The sequence below is a fragment of the Halichoerus grypus genome, chromosome 3 (assembly GCF_964656455.1).
Source record: "Halichoerus grypus chromosome 3, mHalGry1.hap1.1, whole genome shotgun sequence".
Lineage (NCBI taxonomy): Eukaryota > Metazoa > Chordata > Mammalia > Carnivora > Phocidae > Halichoerus > Halichoerus grypus.
The window spans coordinates 13,385,386-13,407,237 of NC_135714.1; the positions used below are offsets into that span (position 1 = coordinate 13,385,386).

At 42.2% G+C, this 21,852-nt stretch overlaps 2 long non-coding RNA genes across 3 annotated transcripts in view; both read right to left on the reverse strand.

Moving 5' to 3' along the window:
* The window catches only part of LOC118522797 (uncharacterized), a 14,905-nt gene extending 9,378 nt beyond the window's left edge, over positions 1-5,527 (reverse strand). For both annotated transcript variants that reach the window (XR_004910788.2, XR_013446293.1), the window contains exons 1-2: positions 5,413-5,527; positions 1,209-1,249 (exon numbers count right to left, since the gene is read on the reverse strand). This is a non-coding gene — a long non-coding RNA (uncharacterized LOC118522797). The remainder of the gene's footprint in view (positions 1-1,208; positions 1,250-5,412) is intronic.
* On the reverse strand, positions 5,523-21,147 carry LOC144381327 (uncharacterized). The gene is made up of 3 exons (XR_013446294.1): positions 21,005-21,147; positions 9,341-9,403; positions 5,523-5,550 (listed from the first exon to the last, which is right to left on the reverse strand). It is a non-coding gene; the product is annotated as an uncharacterized LOC144381327 (long non-coding RNA).
* Positions 21,148-21,852: the final 705 nt, after the last annotated feature.

A 21,852-nucleotide genomic window follows, 5' to 3' on the forward strand; every position in this document is an offset into this window, starting at 1 on the left:
ATGGTCACCCTGGGCATCCCCAGCTAGAGCAGCCCACGTGAGAGGCAGCTCACTATATACCCACTGTTTAGTAATTATATTGCCAGGGTGATCTCTGTCTCCAGAGCAAATTATTCAAAGTTTTACTTTGGTTTTGAAAAGCAATGTTCCTTGTAGTGAGCAGGCAGTAAAGCCATTTCAAAAGCCCAACTTTAGGGGCGCCTGGCTGGCTCAGTCAGTAGAGCATGGGACTCTTGATCTCCGGTTGTGAGTTTGAGCCCCACATTGGGTATAGCGATTACATAAATAAATAAATACATACATACATACATACATACATACCCAACTTTAGGGGTTCTACTGTAGGAGATTCTTAGGGTGGAAAAAAGTTCTAGAAAATTCATAAGTTGATCATTTCTTCGTGTTTTGTAAGGGTGCCTTTTTTTCTTTTCTTTTTCTTAGGATTTTATCTACTTATTTGACAGAGAGAGAGAGAGAGAGAGAGAGAAAGAGTGAGAGAGTACAAGCAGGGGGAGCAGCAGAGGGAGAAGGAGCCGACTCCCCGCTGAGCAGGGAGCCCGATGTGGGGCTCGATCCCAGGACCCTGGGATCATGACCTGAGCCGAACGCTCAACCGACTGAGCCACCCAGGCACCCCGTGGGTGTCTTCTTTTAAGATTCTCATCTAGAAGGCTTTATCTCTGTCAGTTATCACTTATAGCAAATATTAACAAGTTATTTAGAACTTATAAAATTATGCCAAAAACACTATTTTATAGCTGAGAAAGCAGAGTGGGAATACATTACTTTTTCAAGTTTCCTTTGTGTATCAAGTTTCATACCAGTCAGTGTAAATTACAGTACTACAGGAAAATAGGTAATATTACACTTATTAAAGTTATACATTCAGAGAATCAGTTCTTCTTTAAATTGAAGTCTGGCTTACAAAGCTTATTATTCTATTTATAAGGCTAGCAAATCTTAAATGGTCACTTTCAAAAGGCTTTTGATTCTTTGGTCCCATTTACAAATGTAGTTAAATAAACATCTTGAAATAACCTGTATACGTTTATTCAATTTCTTTTCTAAGCACTCCAATTAACTGACAAAATTTAATAATTCTTCTAATGAATTAAATTTAAATCCTGTGAACCTACATTCTTATAAATGTTCTAACACTGCATATAAATGGAGTATGATTCCAGATCAACCAGAATTGCAAGGCCGACCTGTTTCGTGTAGACCACCTCCTCTTAATCATCACCAATACCTAAAATAGTAAATATGCACAGATTTTAATCTGAAAAATAACAATACTTTGATATTTGTTTCTTTTAGATATTTTTACACTTATTTTGAAATCTCGTCAAGGCAAGATGCTTACTCACCAAGGAAACAATTATACCATCTCTCAAATTTTCAGGAATTGCTTTCCCACATATTTCAGGAATTAACTCTCAGAAGGCTTGAGGTCACATTATGATCTTCAGTCTTACCTCAAATACCACCTCCTAAATGACTCCCCAATTCAATACTGAAAGCTGTCTCACCTCCCCCAGTATTGCTGATCTTCCCTACCCTGCTCTAAGTGTTCTTTTTACTTAATTTTAACATCCCACATAATTGGTATGTTTATTATGTTAGTATTTATTGTCTGTCTTCTCCCTTGAGAATGTCATCTCTATTAGGACAGAGATCTTTCTAGGTTTTTTGCTTATTGGTGTATCTCAAGCACCTAGAACTGTTCCTAAATTATATAGAAAACAAAGTTTTTATAGACACACAAAAAACTTAAAACACACAAATAAAAATTTTAAAGTGTCCCCTTTCCTCCCTCAACCCCACTTCCAAAAGTGACCATTTCTACATCTCTGTACATTTTCCTATACTCTTTTATAAGTATACATCCACTTTTTTTTTTTCTTACATGTTGGATTATTTGTATACATATTGTTCTGTGATTTGGAACGCATATTTCTAATCAAGCCACCTTCTTCTGGAAAAAATGTTGGACAATATAACTCTTCTTTTTATAAGGAGAAAAATCATATATGACAAAAAAGGGGCTGTCACTTACTTTTTAGATCAATCATTTGGCTGCAGGAATTCAGGAAAGGGAGAGGTACATATAAGTAGTAGTCAATAAAGTTTCTTGGGAAAGCAACTGGAGCTAAAGTAAATGTGTTTCACCCTGGCCGAGAGGATGCACGACCAAGAGAGACACGAGAAAGCAGGGCATCCAGGACAGACAGACAGGGTGTGTTCTGTGGACAGTGGGCAGATGGGCTGGAGAGAGCAGAAGACTGCATATTAGCAGATAAGTTTATAATATTTGCCGTCTTGCAGAAAATATATCCTACATGCCAGGTACTATGCTAAGCACTTGATGAGCTTTATCTGTGTTATCACATTTAATTCCCATGGCAATTTTTTAGCTTTTAATTTTGACATGATTTTAGACTTACAGAAAGTTGCAAATGTAGTACAAGGAATCCCTCCATATCCTTTGCCTAGATTCTCTACGTGTTAACATTTTACCGCATTTGCTTTATCATATTCTCTCTCTCCTCTCTTCACCTCTTTCTTGTTCTGTGTGTGTGTTTGTGTGAGCAAGTGTATGCATGCGTGCAGGTGTGTGCACGTGGGTGTGCATGTGTGTGCGTGCTGTGTGTGTACACATGAGCACATGTGTGTGGGTGTGCACGTGGGTGTGCATGTGTGCGTGCTGTGTGTGTGCACATGTGTGTGGGTGTGCACGTGGGTGTGCATGTGTGTGCGTGCTGTGTGTACACATGTGCACATGTGCATGGGTGTGCACGTGGGTGTGCACGTGGGTGTGTGCATATGTGTGCATGCTGTGTGTGTACACATGTGCACATGTGCGTGGGTGTGCACGTGGGTGTGCACGTGGGTGTGCACGTGTGCTCATGTGTGCAAGCGTGTGTGTGCATAAACTGTCGCTGAAGCATTTGAGAGTAAGTTGCAGACATCTTACCCCTTACCTCTAAATACTTTAATGTGTATATCCTTTAAAAATATTTTTTAAAGGCATTCTCTTATATAACCACACTTCAATGATCAAAATCAGGAAATTAACACTGACACAGTTCTGTTATCTCATCTACAGATCTTATTCCAATTTTGCCAATAGTTCCCTTAGTTTGTTTTTTGCTTTTTGGTTTTTTTTTTTAAGATTTATTTATTTATTTGAGAGAGAGAGTGAGCAGGGGAAGGGGCAGAGGGAGAGAGAGCTCTCAAGTAGACTCCCCACTGAGCATGGAGCCTGACATGGGGCTCGATCCCAGGACTCTGAGATCATGACCTGAGCTGAAATCAAGAGTCAGCTGCTTAACTGACCGAGCCACTCAGGCACCCCTATCGTTTGTTTTCTTTCTAACGTGATGCAGAGTCCAGGTTGCATTTAGTATCACATCTCTTTAGTCTCCTTTAAACTTGAACAATCCCTCAGTCCTTTTTGTCTTTTATGACCTTGACCTATTTTGAAGAACACAGGTCATTTATTTTATAGACTCTCCCTCAGTTTGGTTTTCCTTAGATTTACCTGTGCATTCTCAGCAGGAATCACCTCTGACATGAGGTTGGGACCATCTCAGTACATCCTATAGGAGGCATTTGGTATCTTTTGTCCTATTTCTGGTGGTATTAACTTTGATCACTTGGAGAGTGGTATTGTCAGATTTCTCCACTGTGGTTGCTCTCTTCCCCATTCAAATTAGTCAGTATCTTCTTGAGAGATATTTTGACACTATGTAAACAGCTTATTTCCCATCAAATTCTTACCCACTAGTTTTAGCATCTGTTGATGTTTCCTGTCTAAATCAATTATTATGATGGTTACGAAATGGTTCTTTTCCTAATTCCATTATTCCTTCTACATGTATTACTTGGCATTTTACTGTAAGGTAGAATCTATATATTCATTCATATATTTTTATCAGTATGGGCTCACAGATTCCTATTTCACTCTATGGCTTATTATCCATTCCTATTATTTATTTTGATGCTCAAATAGTTCCAAATGTGACCAGTGAGAGTGCCTTCTGGTAGCTCCTTTTGACATGTCCACACTTCTCTGGGCACTCCTTTACCTGCGGCACAGTAAGTCCCATTTGGGATTAGGGACCATTGCTCACCCACTCTGGAGGACTAACTAGTATGAGAACTGTCCTTGCCCACCTCATCCTTGCCAAAGCAACAGAGGAAAGAGAGAAGATGGCATCCCCTAGAAAACCAAACACCATGTCATTGTCATTAGGTGCTTAATTGTCAAGCACTCACTGAAAAACGAATTGAATTTAACTTTGATTTTGAAGTTTATCAGAAACCCCTTCTCTGGGATTTTCTTTTAATAAAAATTCATTATCATTGGTGAATGGGATGCATCCTTGCCAGATTTTCACTATGAGTGACCATAAATTGTGCATTGTTTGTGGAAAAGATAACATAATGAATTACATCATGATGTAATAAGACAATTTTAAAAAGAGAAACCTTTTATCCCAAAACCCCAACATTTTTTTTTTTTTTAAAGATTTTATTGATTTATTTGAGAGAGGATGAGAGAAGAGAGAGAGCACATGAGAGGGGGGAGGGTCAGAGGGAGAAGCAGACTCCCTGCCGAGCAGGGAGCCCGATGCGGGACTCGATCCCGGGACTCCAGGATCATGACCTGAGCCGAAGGCAGTCGCTTAACCAACTGAGCCACCCAGGCGCCCCAAAAACCCCAACATTTTTAACACTTTCATTGAGGATTAATTTATACCCCATGACATACAAGGTGTACAGCTCAAAAAAATTAATAAATAAAGTATATGACTCAATGGTTTTCAGAGTGTTTACAGAATTGTGCAAACATCACCACAACTTTAGAACATTTTCATGGCCCCGAAAGGAGACCATGTACCCTAGCATTCCTCTCCCTCTCTTCCATGCCCAGTGTAGGCAACCACTAATGTACTTTCTGTCTTATGGTTTGCTTATTCTAGACATTTCTTATCAATGGATTTACACAATATGGGGTTTTTGTGACTGGGTTCTTCCATTTAGTCTGTTTTCAAGGTTCATCCACGTTGTAGCATAATGTCCCAATACTGTAACTTTTGTATGCCATCATTGTGTCTCTCATCCCAAATAAGTACAGCGTGTACTTATTTTCCTTCCCCTTTCTTCACATAAAAATATCAAGCCTATTATTTTTTTAATTTCCACATAGTTCTGTTCTTTATCACTTTTAATGGCTATGTCAGTATTGAATCTCATGACATCCCTCTGCAGTGGAAATTTCCAGGTCTGACATTTCAGACAATCCCATCAGATCCTATAATCCCTTACTCATCCCATCATTAAAGACGAATCTGTTTATGAAATCTGAGTCAAAGGATAGCACGTAACAATGATCATTTTAATACTCACTTGTTCCCTCTGCAGCTAAATGAAGGTTTTATCCCAGGGAGCCTGTGACACCATCTCGAGGGCTGACTAACTGCAGTGTGACATCCTCTTCCCGGTTTCTCCCCAGCAGACATCGAAGTCACTGCCATTGTTCCTCAACTAAGGGCCATTGTGACAAAATGCAAAAAATAAGCTTTCCAGAACATCTTCATTATAACATTAGCACTTCTTTCTCATGCCTGTTTATAAACAAATGGACTTTTGGGGCTTTTTTTACTTTTTGTTAGGGAAATATTTGAATCTATTTAAAAGCAGAGAGACTACTCTAATGTAGTCCCCTTTCCCAGCAATGATCAACCCAAGGCTAATCTTGTTTCATCTGTACCTTCACCTCCACTCTCCCACCTCCAACGACAAAAGCTTCTCACTAAAAATATTTTCCAATATTTACTTGGGATGCCCCTGCCTTGTCCTCCCATTGATATGATTATTTTAACTTTATTTTCAATAGGTATTTTGGGAGAATTACTACATGTCCAGCACTGGGTCCTGAGGCTACAAAGATGAATAGGACATTGTTTGGGTAGTTTACAGACCAGGAAGGAAAAACACAAACCATCCCATTTGATTATGACATGAGGTTGGGGGCTGGACAAAGTTGGTTCCTGATACAGCTTCCCACAGGCAGTGGTAGGATTTGGAAGTAAACTCGTTAATAGTAATCACATGCTGGCGTGAGGGTAAAATTTCCAATAAAGTTACTGGTATGGAAGATCTCACATGATATTATTTTAAAGGTTAGGCAGGGTTGACCTTTATGATGAGCTTGGGGTTGGCTAAATGTGAAAACAGGGCCACCTCTCTGATGGAACCCTTGACCAGATGTGTTGCTGCGATTCACAACCTAGAAAACCCAGAACACTGAAAGTCAGTGTGATTGCCCTTCTGTTTCCCCATTGCCACAAATCTCCTGAGGCAAAGAGACATGGGGCTAACGATCAGCTGGAATGGGGATAGAGACAGGGTAGGTAAAAGGAAACATAAATGAATATCTCCATAAATTACCAGCCTCATAGGTATGAGCCAAAGTTAAAACGTGTATAACACAAAAATACCTAGACAGCCAGCCATAAATGGGAAGAAAATGGTTTGTCTATGGATGACTGTGAAGAAGCTTCCCTGCCGAGGGGCTCACACAGGCCGCCTAGTCTGGGGCAGCTGAAATCTTCCAAAGTGCAGGGGACAGCTTGTTGAAGCACTGAGTTTCTAATATCAGAGCCAGATCATCATTTCCTTGGCAAACTGTTCCAACAGTAAGTGATCTTGTTCTTCCTGTATTCAGTCCCTCCTAAAGCCCCAAGATGCACTCATACACACAGGTCATTCTGGGAGCCAGAGCTGCGATTGGCCCATAGGAACTAGAAAAGTTTCCCATTTGCTTGCTATCAGTTTTGAAGAATGGGGGAAAGGTAGGCAGGTGAAGAAAAGGTTGTGGAATGAGGTTGTAGATTTAAAATAAGGCATTGAGGCATGAAACAGGTTGGCCCTGTCACAAGGCATCAGTGGGGGTCAAGTGCAGGACAAGAAGCATGAAGAGAAGGAGGCACGTGCAAAAGGCGGGGCTGGTTCCCGGAGCTCGCTCTTCATCCTGTGAAGGGACATGGGCTTGATCAAAGGATTAGAAGCAGGGGAGATGGCACCATCAGACACGATCAGACTCGTATATTAGAAAGATCCCTGTAGACAGTAAGTTGGAGCAGAAGATCCAGGTGGAAACGTTGCAAAGTGAAGGGCAGGGGCGCCTGGGTGGCTCAGTCATTAAGCGTCTGCCTTCGGCTCAGGTCATGATCCCAGGGTCCTGGGATCGAGCCCTGCATCGGGCTCCCTGCTCTGCAGGAAGCCTGCGTCTCCCTCTCCCACTCCCCCTGCTTGTGTTCCCTCTCTTGCTGTGTCTCTCTCTGTCAGATAAATAAATAAAATCTTAAAAAAAAAAAGTGAAGGGCAGAAGGAGGCAGCCTTCAACCAGTTCAGAAAGATAAAAAGAGTTGTTATGAGCTAAATTGCAGGATCCCCCAAATTTCTTATATTGAAATCCTGATCCCCAGGACCCCAGAATATAACTGTATATTGAGATGGACCTTTAAAGCAGTAATTAAGTTAAAATGAGGTCATTAGGGTGGGCCCTAACCAATATGCCTGGTATATCTCCTTATAAGAAGAAGAGATTAGGACATATATTAGCATCTTGTGAAGATACAGGGAGAAGACAGCCAAGCCCAGGGGAGAGGCCTCAGAAAGAAACCAACCCTGATGACACCTTGACCTCAGAACTTCTAGAACCTTGAGAAATAGATTTCTGATGTTTGAGCCCCCCAGGTTGTGGTACTTTGTTATGGCAGCTCTAGGGGGGTAATACTAGGGAATAACAGGATGTGAAGGAGGGTCAGGAAAACCAACAAGACTTGTTGGTTGCAAGTGGGGACAGAGGAAGGAGAAGGATCCTGGAGGCCTCCCAGATTTCTCATTTGATGGGGTTACTGATGGTGATAACATTAACTGTCACAGGAATCCAGGAGAAGGAGCAGTTTCAGATGAGTTACATCTTAGAGCCTGTGGGTGGGACATCCAAGTAATGCACAACCAAAAACTGAATATTGAATCTGAAGCATTTCACAAACACTGGGACGACTGTGATTCTTGGCCCATTTCTGGGACTGTTTCTGCTGTGTGCTCTTTCCTCAACCAGAAAAAAAAAAGACAAGATAATAATACCATCCCTGTCTACCTTGCAGAGTTGCTGAGGGATCAGATAAAAATAATACATTATAAGCAAACACCCTTTAAAAATGGTTTAAAAGCAGTTTTTTTAAAGAAAAATTTATAATTGTATCTACCTTCTCCAGGACACTAAAGGATGATTTCAAAACAGGACTGAGCTCATTGACATTCTTTTTTTTTGTTGTTTTAAGATATGATTTATTTATTTGAGAGAGAGCACGCAAGAGAGAGAGAGCCCAAGCAGGGGGAGCCACAGAGGGAGAGGGAGAAGCAGACTCCCCGCTGAGCAGGGAGCCCGATGTGGGGCTTGGTCCTAGGACCCTGAGATCATGACCTGAGGTGAAGGCAGACACTTAACCGACTGAGCCACCCAGTCACCCCTCATTGAGGTTCTTTAGAGCAATCTGACTCAAAATGGTGGACTGTTTTCTAGGCATGAAACCTTTACCAAATCTTGGATCTGGTAGTAAACTGTGTCCAGATCCCTTTGGTTTGTTTTGTTCTGTCACCAAGAGGGCTATAACCACACGTGGCAGTTTGCCATTTCCAGAAACTTAGCCATGCTGTTTTATAATGCTTAGTGTGGTAAGGGTTGACTTATAACAATTACTTGCATTTCTTGATTTCTTACCAGTGGGAGTATTGTAAATCAGAGATAAGTTGTTTCGTTTGAAACAGTGAGTCAAAAAGAAATTAGAGAAGTAATGAGCTTCGCCCGCCAGTAGATATTGTTTCTTTGTTAAAATCCTGGGTATGTGATACTGTCACAAAAGCATAGGTTGTAATAATCATAGTCAAACCAACTCATGGTGTGCAAAAATGTATAAACTGTGATTCTCAAGTTAAACTATTTTTAAAAACTGAGATGGTATGACTACCTTTCACCACCGGGGGGAAGCAATCCACTGACAATAAACACATTGTGTCCTCCTGGGGTGTGGTGGTGAGGGGGACCGGGGATGATGGACGGGTCTTCCAACTCAGATTCGTTCTGATTCTAAGAGGCTACATTTCAATTTCCAGTTCCAATCAAAGAAGGAAAGCCCTTTTTATATTTTACATATACCCCTGCTGGCTAAGTAGAATGGGCGTCATTTCTCTGGGGCGGGGGGCGTCTTGTCAGACCATACAGAACAGAAACTGTTAGAAGTTTAGAGCTCTTCAATCTTACCAGTAATCTGTAAAGTCATAGCCATAAAAGTGTGCCTCTTTAGTCTTCTGAGGGAACAGAGTCCTAAAAATAAAAATATTTGGTTAACTGATAGCTCACCAAGGATAAAAGAGTAGACAGGGCAACAATGACAAATCACTGGATCAATTTTTTATCCATGAAAATTTACCCTTTAAAAGTTATTATCAGGGGTACCTGGGTGGCTCAGTCAGTTAAGTGTCTGCCTTTGGCTCAGGTCATGATCTCAGGGTCCTGAAATCGAGTCGTGCGTGCTTCAGGCTCTCTGTTCAGCGGGAAGCCTGCTTCTCCCTCTCTCTCTGCCTCTCCCCCTGCTTGTGCTCTCTCTCTCTGTCAAATAAAAAAATAAAAAATAAAAATCTAAAAAAAATTTTTTAAAGATTTTATTTTTTTTTAAGTAATCTCTATACCCAACATGGGGCTTGAACTTACAACTCCAAGATCAAGAGTCACACACTCTACTGACTGAGCCAGCCAGGTGCCCCAATTCAGGGGATTATTGGAGGAAAATCCCAGACCTGACCAAGATGAGATTAAGAGATGACAATTAGTCTTCATTACTCTTAGTTTATGGATGTAGGAGGATGCAAGGAAGTTCTTTAAAAGGCACATGTTTGAGTGTAGATAACCGGAGACCCAGCTCTTACTAACTAGCAGGACTGGACCCCTCGCTAGGCAGGTGGGATGACTGGGGAGGTGCAGGAAGGCCAGTTGTCTCGGGTGAGACTCCTACCAAAAAGGGGTGATTAGGACCAGGAACCAGAATGTGTCTGAGGAACAGAAAGCTCAACGGGTCTGAAAGCTGAGGCAAAACTGGAAAATAAAAAGCAACAACCACCATGGGATCCAGACACCACTGAGCCATTGAAGGCTTGGGAGATGTTCAACAGCAGTGATCATTGCCAACAGTTCAGGACATGGCTGGGGGCAGACAGGCCAGAACTCCAAATTTGTTTTTCCAGAGAAAGAACTAGCTGGTTTAAAAGCCCAGAATCAGGTATGAAAGGGAGAGGATCTTTATGATGCATCAGCAGCCAACATGGAATCCATGTCAGGAACTGCTGAGAGCAAAGTCGATACTGCATTGCTTGTGATGGGTCTTGATCTGCCTCCACCAGCTATCCAGTTCAGTGAGCTGGGACCACAGTCTCAGAAACAGCTCTCTGAAGGCCGGAAATAAGATGGTGCATCTTAACCAAGCAAGGCTGCTACTCAACATGGTCCACGGACCTGCATCATCAGCATCACCAGAGAATTTGTTAGAAATGCAGAATCTCAGATCTCACCCCAGAACCATTGAATCAGAAACTGCATTTTTTTACAGGACCCCAAGGCAATTCTAGGTACTTGAGGTCAGGTCTTCTGGTAGTGGTCAGTGAACAGTCTCAAGAATGACCAAAGCAGACTTGTTAATTCATAAGCTTAGAAAGAACCGTCAGCCTAAAGGTTCACAGGTAAGGGCAGAATTACCCACATCTATAGACTGACTGATCAGTACACTCCCTAGATGTAAGAAGAGTATCCATCTCTTTTTTTTCCTTTAAGATTTTTATTTAGGGCACCTGGGTGGCTCAGTCGTTAAGCGTCTGCCTTCGGCTCAGGTCATGATCCCAGGGTCCTGGGATCGAGTCCCACATTGGGCTCCCTGCTCTGCGGGAAGTCTGCTTCTCCCTCTCCCACTCCCCCTGCTTGTGTTCCTGCTCTCGCTATCTCTCTCTCTGTCAAATAAATAAATAAAATCTTTAAAAAAAAAAAAAAGATTTTTATTTATTTTTGCGTGCGCACATGTGCGCGCAAGAGAGAGAGAGAGAGAGAGAGCACGAGCAGGGGGAGGGGCAGAGGGAGAAGAATACTCCCTGCCGAGCAGACAACCAGATGCAGGACTCAGTCCCAGGACCCTGGGATCATGACCTGAGCCAAAGGCAGACACTTAACCGACTGAGCCACCCAGGTGCCCAAGAGTATCCATCTCTTAAACAGAAAGCTCGAGATACAGAAACTTAGTTATACGTTTATTCATTGGTAGAATTGATAAGGATGAAATAAATCTATTTTTTGAGTAATTCACTTCTCAGAGGCAGAACAGAACCTTCCCTCAGCTCTAGGAAATTGTTGACTACAACATGTAGAGTGCTCACCTTCTCCAAACGCTCTTCCACCCCCTTCACATATTCAACCTCCCCGAATGTAATCTGTAGATTCAAATGGCCTCCACTTTTCACAAACTGTATTCCACCAGGATTGTTGGGCATTGATTTTCTAACTCTAGAAGCAGATTCTGTGGCACTCAGAAATATACATTTCTGTAGTTCTTAAATTTCAGACTCACCTAGAAAGGTTGTTTTAAATGCAAACTTTCAACCCACCATCCCAGAGATTCTGATTCAGAGGGTCTAGGGTGAATCTAGGAATCTGCATTTTTAACAAGCAGCTCAGGTGAGACTTACCCACATGGGCCACAACCACACTTTGATAAATGTGGGTCTAATTGTTAACAATCACTTCCTGCTTACACAGGCCACTTCCCAGGGAGTGAGGAGGGATTAATTAGGACAGCCAGAGAGGTGCTGGCTTTACAAGCGTTTCTATTACACCAGTGATGCCCCGGAAATCCCGCGGACCGACGGCAGAACTTGGAGAAAATTGCCTGGTGAATCACAGTCAAGGAAAATGCTTGCCTGGCAGGAGTGCCTTGAACTTGAGTCCCTGCCCCCAGAAAGACCACCCCTATTGAATAGGAAAAGGATGGGCCTTCAGGTAGGGAAACAATAGGGGCCCCAACGAGGTTCTGAGGGTATTTCAGGTATGCAGACACTGAGAACAAAAACGAAGATCAGGAAGAAAAATCAGACTACTCTGTCCCAACTGCTAGGATTAAAATGTTTTTTCTAATGATTACATCGTGACCACAGAAAATAAAAAATGACCACAGAAAATGACCAGGCCTCAAAGGAGAAGTTAACCGTTAAAGTGTTATCCTAAATCCTTGCTCAACAAAAGACGTGCTAAGAGCTGTAAGGCCATGAGTTTCCTGGTCAATTCTAAATAAAAGAATGCCAACCCTGTTGGGACCCCTCTCACTCCTGAGAGCTTTTTCTGTAATAAAACTCTATCGCTTTACTAGCTCTCCTTTGTCCAGGAGATTCATTCTTGGACTCCGTGAGACAAGAACCTTGCTCTCCTGCTTCAATATGGAAATGGCAGAGTTGAGAAAAGCACTTCCTTTCAGATAAACACCTATACAAGTGCAAACTCCTAACAAGATTAAGGGCAAGCCTAAAAAGTTCTCCAGGAATTCTGTGTGTATCTGTAAAACTGTCGAATATAACACCAGTAGAAGCCGTGAATTGCATGATTATGCAATCGATGCTGTGATCTTGTTTAAGGGTATCCTAAAGTTGTCAAAATTATAGGGTGAAGGAGAATACAGGCAAGATCATTGCAGGTACTTGGTTACGCCGGTTACTATGGAAGGGGTGGGTCACCTTTGCTGGAGTCACACCTCCCGTCTGGTGGGCACACTTAGAAAGGTTGTTTTAAATGTAAATTTTCAATTCATGGTTGAAATTACACGGTTGCTGTGTAATAGGAAATGTGATGCACACCACGTCCCTCGCATTAACCATGGGCACTCTGATAATGGGAGTACACTAAATACCAAATTCTCTGCATCAAGCTTTCACCTCTTTGAAAACATAGAGAATCCATAATAATCGCTAAATTTTGTCGTGCCCTTTTAATGTGCAAAACTCTACTCAACGTATTGTATCTGTGTCAATTACTTCTCGCAGCAAGCCCAGGAGGTGGGGATACTATTATTCATGCCGTACAATAAGGAAAGGGACACAGGGAAGCACACTGTGAGGAAGCTACAGACAGTCTGGCTCCAGAGCCCAGTTTTATCGCATCGTCTGTCAGTAATTGATGGGTGATATTTACTTATTCTGCACACTAATCCTTTGCTGATTACATGGATCGCAAATATCTTTTCCCAAGCTATGGTTTGCCTTTTCACCTAATGTCTTTTTGTTGGACGGAAGTTCTTCATTTTAATGTAATTGAATTTATCACCCTTCTTTTATTGTTGGTGCTTTTTGTACCCTGTATAAGAAATCTTTGCCTACCCCAAGTTCATCTGAATAGTCTCCTATGTTATCTTTTTTTTTTGTAAGATTTTATTTATTTATTTGAGAGAGAGAACCAGCAGGGGGAAAGGCAGAGAAAGAGGGAGAAGCAGACACCCCACTGAGTAGAGAGCCCAACGTGGGGCTTGATCCCAGGACCCTGGGATTATGACCTGAGCTGAAGGCAGACGCTTAACCGACTGAGCCACCCAGGCGCCGCAGTCTCCTATGTTGTCTTACACAGATTTTATTGTTTGACCTTTCTCATTTCCTAGAAAATTGTTTTTGTGTTTGTTTCGTGGTAAGGGTCAAAACTCCCTTTTTCCCGAACACATAACCACTTGGCCTCGCTTCATTCATTGAGATCAAAGGGCTTCTTCATTTATGTAAAAAACTGTTGTTTCTCCACTGCTCTGCAGTACCACTTTTATAATAAATCCAGTGTTCATATAAGAATCCTAATTCATTTTTAAGTATCAGTTTGGCATAACCCATGATAAGCCAAATTATATTGGGTTGCTTTTTATTTTATTTTATTTTTTATTTTTTTCATTAAGTAGGCTCCACGCCCAACATTGAGCCCAACCCTGGGGCTGGAAGTCATGCCCCAGTTAAGACCTGAGCTGAGATCAAGAGTCAGATGCTTAACCAACTGAGCCACTCAGGCGCCCCTATTGGGATACTTTTTAAATATTAGGAGATTTTACTAGATATCTGATCCCACACATAACTGGACTTCCGCCTTGGGCGGCGAGGGTGAAAGCCCATGCATGTCCCATGGCAGCTCTCTCCTACTCCAGAGCCTCCCAAAGGGGTGTGCAAAGAACACTGTTCTCTGGACGGGTGAGGGGAGGACTTAGGAGGACTTAGAAATATATGTAGAGAGCAAAACATCCTTCACCACATAAATTCATTTGTTTTAGCCACAGAGTGTGTCCAGTTTTCTTTTTCACCCTAGGATTTTTTCTAAACTTTTAAGGAGCTCATACCTGGATGCAGCATTAAGAAGAAGCATCTCCCAACTGTGTTTGACCTCAAAACCCTTTGATCTCAGAGCACTTGGCTCTCGGCATGGCCTTCATTCTCTATTTACTAGTGAGAAGAGAAGCCACTAAGCCATTAAGTTCCTGCCACCAAACCTGTAAAGCCACCTGTGTCTCACCTCACTCTTCCTCCTCCAGTTACTAGCGTGTGCCCTTCAGTCAAGGGATGTCCCTTTCTTCCGTGCTAGGGCTGCCCCTTTTGCTTCCTTAGGACTCTGCCCCCCGCCCCCTTGCATCTTCCCCCTTCCTGGTGACCAGTCCTCCCCTAAAACACATGAACATGCTTGACATCACCCACCTTAAAAAACAAAAAACAAAAAACCATGGCTCAGTCGGTTAAGTGTCTGCCTTCAGCTCAGGTCATGATCCCGGGGTCCTGGGATTGAGTCCCGTGTCAGGCTCCCTGCTCAGCGGGAGTCTGCTTCTCCCTCTGCCTCTGCTGTTCTCTCTCTCTCTCTGTTAAATAATTAAATAAAATCTTAAAAAAAAACACAAAAAAACCCATGAGAAATGTAAAATGCTGCAGCCCCTCTGGAAAAGAGTTTGATGGTTTCTCTAAAAACTAAATATGCATCTATCATACAACCCAGTAGTCATACTCTTGGACATCTATTCCAGAGAAATAATAATTATATCCACACAAAAACCTGTACACAATGTTCATAGCAGCTTTATTTGGAATAGTCAAAAACTGGAAACAACCAAAATGTCCTTCAACAGGTGAATGGCTAAAAAAAAACCTGTGGAGCATCCATAGCATGGAATCCTACTCAGCAAGAAAAAGGAATGAACTATTGGTATGCATAACAGTTTGGATGGATCTTGAGAGCATATGCTGAGTGGGAAAAACCCATCTCAAAAGGTCACATACTATATGATTCCACTTACATAACACTCTAGAAATGATAAAATTATACAAATGGAGAACAAATTAGTGGTTCCCAAGGGTTAGGGATGGGGCAGAGGGGAGCATGAAGGGGATCTTTGTAATAGTCTTTATAATAGCACTTAATAGTGCTTTATAGTACTTATAATAGTACTTAATAGTACTTTATAAAGTAACAGAGAACTATATGCACACATGATAGTAATGTCAGTTTCCTGGTTTGGATATTGTCCTGGAGTTACATAGATGCAGATGTAGATCTGCTCATGTGATAAAATGACTTACAACTGTATATACACACACATATTATATCAATGTCTTCTTCCTGGGTTTGATATTGTACTATGATTGCGCAGATATAGAAGTCACCATTGGGGAAAGGGGAAAGGTAAATGGAGGAATCTCCTAGACTTCTTTTCCAACTTTCTGGGAACTGATAATTTTTTTCAAAATAAAGCATGAAGAAGAAAAGGGAAAATATCAGTGTCCACCAAACAAACAAAAACATACCATCTTCCCTAGACCCCACATTTCCCTCTAAGGACAGCAGTATCTTTCTCTACTTTTTTGCAACCAAACTTATTCTTCATATCTACTTTTTTTGGTACATTATTTAGTTCGTTAATCTATTCATCAAATATTTATTAAGTGACTAGTATGTCCTGTGCATTATTCTAGTTTCCTGGGACACACGAGTGAACCAAACTTCTTTCCTTGTGCAGCTTACATCTGAGGGAAGGTAGAGGTGAGAGACAATAAAGTAAATAAATAATAAATAATAATAAATAAATGTTTCATTAAACATATAGTATGTTCAGTGGTGATAAACGCCATGAAGAAAAATAAAATAGGAAAAAGGAATAGTGCTTGAGTGGAATAAGTGATTTAAATAGAGTATCAGGTAAGGCCTCACTGAAAAGTAATATTTGAGCAAAGACCTTAAGGAAGCAAAGGAGTGAGTTTGGCAGAAATCTGGGAGCATCATCTCTGACAGATCAAACGGCAATTGCAAAGGCCACAGGCCTCCCTGGCTTTTTCAAGAAACAGCGAGGAGGTTAAGTGTGATAGCAATAGAGAGAGTCATAAGAGACGAGGCCCAGGAGATAACTAGTTGGAGGTGGAGAGACCAGATCACTTGTCGGATATTCTTAGTCTGAAAGTGAGTGATTGGGAAGACCTTGGTGAGTTTTGAACTCAGGAGTGACATGAGCTAACCTACATTTGTACAGAATCTGCTGAGGATGGAAGAGACCTTTGCAACTGCTCTTGTCAAGGTAAACTGTAACTTCCACATTACATAATCTGCTGGACTCTTCCCAGTCCTTATTCCTGCTGACTCACCTTTCTGCAGTATTTGAGCTTGTTGACCAGTCTTGTCCTCTAATCAGTATCTTTATCTGCTACCTCTGGGGCCACTCTTTCTCTGTCTTTTTCTTTACCAGTTTCATAAATATTGGACTTTCTCAAGATTATGTATATGGCCCTCATATTACCTAAGTACAAATACTCCACTTGGGCATTTTTATCCTCTCCCCTGTTTTCTGCTATATGCCGATGCTTGCAAAATTGGTATCATTAGCCAGGATGACTCACCTGAGCTCCAGACCCATGCATCCAGCTGCTTATTGTATATTTCCACTTGGATGTCTCCAACTTGAGGAAAATGGAACTGTTTTTCTTACTGCCTCTTTGCTTAACCCCGTCCCCCCAGGACTGTTTCTCCTCCTGGGTCCTCAATCTCAGTTGAAAGCAGGACATCCACCTTGCTGCTTAAGCTAGAAATCTGAGTCACCTTTAAATCTTCACTGTCCCTCAGTCTTCAAATCCAGTCCATCACCACGTCATCCTGATTCTACCTTAAGTGCATGATAATTCTCCATTTCTCTCCTTTGCTCCAGCCACCATACAGTACAAGCTACCATCAGCTCTCCCCAGTGTACAAGTCTTCAACCGCCGGACCCCGCTTACCTGGACAGCTCCATTTTCCTTCACTGTCTACACTGCAGCCACGTTGACCTCTCAATTCCTTGAAAGACCAGCCACACACTCTTGCCTATTCACAAGCCCTTCACCCACCTCCTCTCTCTTCACTTCCATCAGTCCTACTCATTGTATATGTCTCAGCTTTCATGTTAATTTCTCTGGGAGAACTGTCCTGCCCCACAAATCAGGTGAGAGCCTCCTACTCTGTGCTCTTGTATTTCCCCTATCACAGCCCTCACTCATCACATACCCTTGGCATCACCTTGTTTAGTGGTCTTCCTTCCTGCACGATGTGCTGAAGGAAGGCAGGTTGTATCTTTTATTTATCTTGTATCCCCAGAGCCTACTTCATTACCTGCCATATTGTAAGCTCTGAAAATATTTATTAAGAGAATGAATGAAATAAATAGATAGATCCTCAGGTTCATGTAACTCAGGACACTCTTGCCTGTTGTATTCACTGCTGTATTCCCCAGCACCTAGAACAGTGCCTCACACAAACTAGGCATTCAATAAATATTTGCTGAATAAATGAATGAACACACATAGCAAAATTCCATTCCAGTGGTCTGAGGAGTAGTAAATTATTCAGTCTGTGATATGGTTCTATTGAGAGCCATCCTCTTAATCCTTAATTGATAGAGATGTGATCATGAGATCAAATTACACAGCAACGAAGAAAATACACACAGAAACATGAAACGGTATCTCAATAAATCTTTACACATTATATTCATGCTCCCCCACATAAATGCCTCTTCCCCAACTTCATAGAAGCCTAGATTCTCTCTCTAAAGGGATTGAATCAGATGTACTCCAGATTTGGGGTCCCCAGATCCAGCAGGGGGATGCATGTAATTGAAAATAGGGAAATGAAGTGAAAATCTATAGACTGAATTATATAAGTCAAGACAGATTCCATCTGGCATGCTCCAAAAAAAACTAGCAGTCAGGCTATTGAAGGACAGACAGACAATTGAAGGATCCTTTTGAGGAAAAGGAGCAACCCAAGAGAAAAGGCTTGTCGATTTTGACATTTAGAGATGTCCCAATAAAATGACTGGATCTACCTAATCACCCTTGGGTCACAGCTACTAATTATCAAAGAGGTTCCATTTAGCCTTTCAGTGCCTCACTTTTATATGTTATTAGACAGCCAAAGATCACCAGGCATTTGAGGAAATCCACCCACATCAAAGTCAGAGGTTCAAACAAAGAAGAGATAGTTCTTAGAGGAAACAGACAATTCAGAATAGAAGCAAACTTCAGAGAAAGCATCATTAATATCTATAGAAAAAAGTAGTAAATATTGCATCAATGAGAAAAGAAAGAGCTCTTGGAAATTAAAATTTCTGATAGCAGAAATAAGAAATTTAAGAGCAAAATCCAAGGAAATGGGAAATAAGATCAATGCTAAAAAATCCATGTTAAGTTAATGATCAGCCTCTATTTGTTTTTAATATAATAGATTCTTAATATGTAGTAGCTATCATCAACTCATTCAAAAGATAAATTTGTCAGGGGCACCTGGGAGGCTCAGCTGGTTAAGCATCTGACTTCAGCTCAGGTCATGGTCTCAGGGTCCTGGGATTGAGCCCCACAACAGCCTCCCCGTTCAGTGGGGAGTCTGCTTGTCCTTCTCCCTTTCCCTCTGCCCTTCCTCCTGCTTGTGCTCTCTCTCGAATAAATAAATAAAATCTTTTTAAAAAATGGGGGGAGCGCCTCAGTGGCTCAATCGGTTAAGCCTCCAACTCTTGGTTTTGGCTCAGGTAATGATCTCATGGGTTGTGGGACTGAACCCCATGTCAGGCTCCTCAGTGGGGAGTCTGTGTGAAAGATTCTCTCCCTCTGCCTCTCCCCCTGCTCGCCCTCTCTTTCAAAATAAATAAATAAATCTTTTTTAAAAAAGAGATAAATTTCTCAGTAATCTTGGCACATGAGATTCCTTCCAACTGGAAGATGTCTTCTAGAGATATTTTATCAAAATGCAAATTTCAAAGTTTCACATATATTATTTTAGAACATTAATCTTAGATGTGTACACGATGAATCTGCTCAGCATTTACAGTATACATTGTTCGCAATTGCACTGATTTGAACAACAGTAACAACCTAGTGTACAGGTTGCAGCCCTAACTGCCTCTCTGGTCTTTGTCTTTCTTGCGAAGGCTCCCATGTAAACATTAATAAGTGAAATTTGTATGCTTTGCTCCTCTTAATCTGCTATGTCAGTTTAATTTTCAGGTCCAGCCAGAGGCCCTAAAAGGGTAAAGGAGAAATTTTACCTCCTCTACAATGTTAAAGAACATAGGCAAAGAGGAGCTGATCTAACAAGGGCATCAAGAAAGAATTCCTTTGGGAAATGAAATCTGAACTGTGACCTGAGAGATGCATAGCGATTACTGTGTGGGCAGACACTGCTTGTTGCCTAAATAACATCCAGTCTCCCTTTCATTTGAGTTTTAGAACCCAGATTTTCATCTTGGGTAGCAGCCCTTCCTACAGATAGGGATGGCCAATGGGTTGTAAGCAGAAGTCCTTGAGCAGAGCTTCCAAAGCATTTTGTAAAGGCAATGCCTCAGCGGGGGGGGGGGGGGGGGGGGGGGGGGAGGGGGGGGGCTTTGTCTTTGCCCTTCCTCCTATCCTGAAGGCAGAGATAATGGCTGACTTTCCAGCAGCCAGATGACCTTGAGGATGCAAACTCTCCATTAATGAGTGGGAGAGGCCCTCTCATGTAGTCTTTCAACCCCCACTTGACCACATAAGAATAGGTCTTGGACCTGGAACACTTTCTCACCTAGAGATAAAGAATCCACACACCCTGAGCTAGACTCATCACCTTGTATGGGCATATCTTTCCCTGTTTCAGGCTCAGTGTGTGTTCCTTTGTTCTTCTGAAGCATGTGTTTCAATCAATGGCCCACAGGCCTGTCTCCAGCTTTCAGTATTCCAGACTCCACTGTGGAAGGGAGGGGTCCTGCCACTGAGGCAAGAGAGGGGCGCTAGTAGTTCAGTCGCCCCGCATGGGCTCTCAGGGAAACCCGTCGGCCATGAGGGACGGCCCCCCACTACTGAAGCTGACCTTGCTGTTTCTGCTCTATGTGAGTAAAGCATTGCTCCCTCCAGCTCTTGACTGCATTGCATTTTTCTTTGACAAGCCCGATACCAAATGCAGTGGGCAGAAGTGCTCAGACTCCCACTCTGGATGATAGGCAACAGATGTCATTTGCTTAACACTAAATATGGTAGAGCAGAAAGACAGAAGAAATTTGAGCCTCGGATAATTTTAGGCAGCCTCTGTACCAGCCTTTGTCTTCTCTCTCATGAGAAGATAAGTCTCTAATATGTTTAAGCTTCTGTGTAAGAATTTCTTCAAAAATGCCCACAAAGGTACATAATAGTAAGGGTTATGGATGCCTGAAACCACAGATAGAACTGAACTCTATACAACATCCCTATGATGAAGTTTAATTTCTAAAAAATCAGCCACAGTAAGAGATGAACAACAATAACTACTACTACTAATACAGGACAATGATAACAATATACTACAATAAAAGTTATGCGAATGTGGTCTCTCTCTCAAATTACCTGCTTGTACTGTACTCACCCTTCTTTTCCTTGTGATGATGTGAGGTGATAACATGCTTGCAGGACAAGATGAAGTGAGGGGAATGACGTAGGCATCGTGATGGAGCATTAGGTTAGACGTTCCATTAGACGATCTGGTCAGGATCACCTGCTTCTAGACCGCTTTTTGACAGAGGGTAACTGAAACCACAGAAAGTGAAACTGCAGATAAGGGGGACTACTGTACGGGACTGCATGGGCCTCTCAGGTTTGCTGGCGTCCCAGAACCTCTTACATCCTCCCCCTTTGGTTAGGGAATACCCCCGTTGGGAGTCCCACCTCTTTAGGGAGCAGCCAGAAGCTTCACTTTCCCAGCAGGTGGGGGCAGGCAGGTGGCCCGACTCTGCAGGTGGGGCCACCCTCCGCAGATTTCAATGCAGAGGAAAGCAATTTGAGGAGGGAAGCCGCTGTGGGATCAGCATTGCTGGTAGGTTCGACGCAAAGGGAAGACAGATGTAGCTGGTGCCATCTCTTCCTGCTTCCTGCTACCTTGAGTCTGGATAGGAAGCCTATAGCCCCATGCAACCATGAAGGAACGGCCAAGCAAAGAGGAAGAACACCAAGGCAACACTAAGCGGCTGAACTAACACTGGAAAAACCTATCACTGGACTTGTTATTATATGAGAAAAACAAACTGCTGTTTGTTTAGGCCTCTGTTAGTCCAACATTCTGCGGCTTGCAGCTGAAATTGTTCCTAACTTAGGGCAAAATTACAAACAAGCAGTGCTAGGTGTTGTCATGGAGATGCAAATGCAGGGCCTCTTTCTTCACAAATAGGATGAAACATGCTCTGCTGCTGTGCTCCTTAATCTTGGGAGCATTTGGAA